General features: G+C 44.4%; 1 long non-coding RNA gene across 1 annotated transcript; it reads left to right on the forward strand.

The window, feature by feature from the left end:
* The first annotated feature begins 309 nt into the window (after positions 1 to 309).
* LOC141558606 (uncharacterized) lies at positions 310 to 1,935 on the forward strand. The gene is made up of 2 exons (XR_012487102.1): positions 310 to 438; positions 750 to 1,935. It is a non-coding gene; the product is annotated as an uncharacterized LOC141558606 (long non-coding RNA).
* Positions 1,936 to 3,586: the final 1,651 nt, after the last annotated feature.

Below are 3,586 nucleotides of genomic sequence, written 5' to 3' on the forward strand. Positions count from 1 at the left end.
GAGTCCGGACACGCCCCCCACGCCAGACTCCACCCCACAGAGGAAGGAGGTATTCTCCTTGGAGGCGGGGCCGCACCGGCGCTCTTCGCGCCCATTCCCCCTCCCCCCGCCCTCCCAGTAGACGGACCGCGGGAGAGGAAGCCCCCAGACCACGCTAACTCACCTGGCGCTTTCCTGTTGGCAAAGGGACCATCCACAGAAGAACATTTAAAACCCGGCTTTGAGATTTGCAAAACACTTTGCATATATTAAATTTGCATATATAAATAAATTCTATATTTGCATAGATTCCCACCTTCTTTAACTCCCTCCCAGGTGCAGCCTCCCGCTATAACCAGTTTGGTGACTCGAAGCAAGCCACGATCTGTTTCTTCTGTAAAACAGAGGTGGACAATAGCCTTTACCTTCCAAGACTGTGGCAAGATATTTGTACAGCGGGTACGTAGCACAATCCCTGGCACACGGACCCTTAATTCTTGGCGAGTTTCCCTCAGTTTACTTATCTATAAAATGAGCCGGAGAAGGAAATGGCAAACGGCTCCTTTGCCAAAAAAGCCCCAAAAACGGGGTCACGGAGGGGGAGGGGGCGATCTCTGTTCCATGAAATTCACCAGAGGCCCACTACCAGTGAGAGGAGAGGCAGCCTGTCCCAGCACAGCTCCTCCCTGACTCGGGCGCAGAGGCCTATGGGGACTCCTGCCTGCGGTGAAGACCTTCTCAGTGATCACCTTTTGTCATTTCTCTGACAGGACCTTGCCACTGAGGAGTTGGCCTTCCTGGCAAAGCTGCTTCTCAGCATTAAAATTCAATAAAAATAAAAACTCAATAAAATCCTTTTTGTGCTTTAGACTTTTCAGGTTGGACCCGTGTCTCCTGCCAGAGGGGATTCTCCCATCAGTTCTACCACTAGACATGCATCAGTCATGGGACACGAAGGTTATGGAATATTATTGTTCTGTAATTAACCAGCAGCAGGATGAATACAGAGTCTTGGAGAGACTGACAGGAACTGATGCGGAGTGAAATGAGCAGGACCGGGAGATCGTTGTATATTTCAACAACAATACTACATGATGATCAATTCTGAGGGACGGGACTCTTTTCCACAATGAGGTGATTCAGGCCAGTTCCAATGGATTTAATGGAGAGATCCCAGAGAGAGGACCGTGGGTGTGATCAGGGGCGAGCACTGGGCTGGGAATCCCCTCCGGTAGGTGCATGGCCAACGCAAAACAATTCACAAACCCGGAATCTGAGTGGCAGAAAAGGGAATTTCACTGTTCACCAGGAGGAAGCCGTTCTTAGCGGGCAAAACTCCTCCTTAGATATTTGGCAAAGGTGGGTTAATAGCCTGGGCCGGGAGCTGTCTGGGCTAATCAGTAGCCAACCTTCAGGCAGAGATCTCCAGTTGAAGAAAATCACTTAACGGCGAGTTTGAAAGCTTTGGGAAGTTTGGGAAAGTTTGAAAGTCTGGGAATTCCCCGAAGGGGATCCGGGCCACCCCCAAAAGATCTCAGTTTCAATGGAGGGTGATCTGACCAAGACTTGGGAAGGACTTGTCTGGGACAGATATGCTTTTCCCAGGGTTTTGAGAGCCTGAGACCCCAAATCACCTTCTTTTACAGATTAAAGGGGACAGAGTTTTAGGGTTCACCTCCGTCAGGTGGATCACAACATAGTTTCACTTTTGTTGTTTGCTTGCTTTTTTGTCATCTTTCTCATTTTTTCCTCTTTGATCTGATTTTTATGGTGTAGCATGATAAATGTGGAAATATGTATAAAGAAATTGCATGTTTAATCTATATTGGATTACTTGCTGTTGGGGTGGGAAGTGGGGAAGAGAGAGAAAAAAACTTGAAACAGGATTTTGCGGGGTGAATGTTAAAAACCATGTTTGTATATATTTTGAAAATTAAAATTATTTTTCCAAACATATATACAGCATGATAAATGTGGAAATACATAGAGGAATTGCAGATATTTATCATGTATTGAATTGCTTGCTGTCTAGGGGAGGGGGCAGGGAGAAAGGAGGGAAAATTTTTTTTAAAACACACGGTTTTTCAAGGGTGAATGTTGAAAACTCTGCATATGTTTCAAAAATAAAAAGCTTTAAAAAGAGAGAAAAAAGATTCATGTCCATCCAGACCTAACACCCTATCTGGATCTTGGTGACTTACCTACTAAAACCAAACCAAGGATCTCACTTCCTCCTTGCTCAAAACTCAGCAGCTGTCCTCCCCAATTCAGCCCTGCCCTTCTATTTGGGGATCTCCAAGTTCAAAACCTCAACTTTCCTGGCAGCCATATAGCCACAAATGAAGGAGGTCATACTTGCCATACATCACCACCTAGTGTTTGTTTCTAGGATCAAGAACGTTGAAATTCCCCATTTTTCTCCCTTCTAAAGTTTTGACCAGTTGAACTTTACTTCTGATTGTGATGACCCTGCTCATCCCTTTCCAAATCCCAAAAGGAAGTCACACTTTCCATGTATCACCACCTAGTGTTTGTTTCTAGGATCAAGATTGTTGAAATTCCCGACTCTCCCTAGCTGTATTTCCCAGCCATCACTGTTTTAACCTCATTTTCCTCCTGCTCATCACTTTCCAAATCCCAACCTTTGGTTAACCACCACCAGTCTTTATTTCTACTCATGGCTTGCTAAATGCCCGAAGAGGAAATCACTTCTCTTCTGATCAGATACAAAGTCAGTTAGTTATGGGTTCTCATTGTCTCACTTCCTTGACTCTGCCCAGATTCCCTCTGTACTCCTCACAAGCCATCTCAAATCACTCTGTCACTTTTTTCCCTCAGTAGAGGCCCTTGATTCACATCATCCTTCAAAGAGATTTCACTCTTCAATCACTTCCACTTCTTTCCCTATTGCCTTAAAACATGGCCAGATTTCTCCTATTTAAAAAAAATTTTTTTACTTGACTTCCTTGAATTACTCTCCTTTCTCTTACTTTCAGAAAAAAAAAATCCACATTCATTGCCTTGACCTCAGCTCTCATTCACTCCCTCATTGATCCCTTGTTCCCTTGCTTGGTTGCTGATGTATTTCATTCTTTAAGAGGACTGAAATAACATCTCTGTATCAGGAACAAGGTCATAATTGAACAATCTAAGATTCCAACCCCCAAACTTGAATGAAAGGTTGTTAGTTGTTCTCAAAGGGGACCAAAACGACCTCACCATGTTAGAGATGAGCTACAGTGTGTCTGACTGGTTGACATTTAAGCTTGGAATATTCAGCCACAGTGCGTACATATAGTCCTAGGAACATTTGGGATGGATTCCCTAACTTTGCACATCTTGTATTTTTTTTCTGAGCTAATTCAATTCTGCTTTGCTCACAGAGCACAGCCCCCTGCTCTGATGAGAAGGCACACCATGCTGGACGGCCCTGTGCCAGGATCTTCCATATCAGACAATACTAAAGTTCTTAAGAGAGACCTTGAGGCTGTCCTTGTATCACATTTTCTGACCACCTTGCAAAGACTTGCCCTGTATGAATCCTCCATAAAATGATCTTTTTGGCAAGTGTACATCTGCTAATAAAGGCGTGACTTTAAAGTTCCTG

The sequence above is a fragment of the Sminthopsis crassicaudata genome, chromosome 1 (assembly GCF_048593235.1).
Source record: "Sminthopsis crassicaudata isolate SCR6 chromosome 1, ASM4859323v1, whole genome shotgun sequence".
NCBI classification, from domain to species: Eukaryota; Metazoa; Chordata; class Mammalia; order Dasyuromorphia; family Dasyuridae; genus Sminthopsis; species Sminthopsis crassicaudata.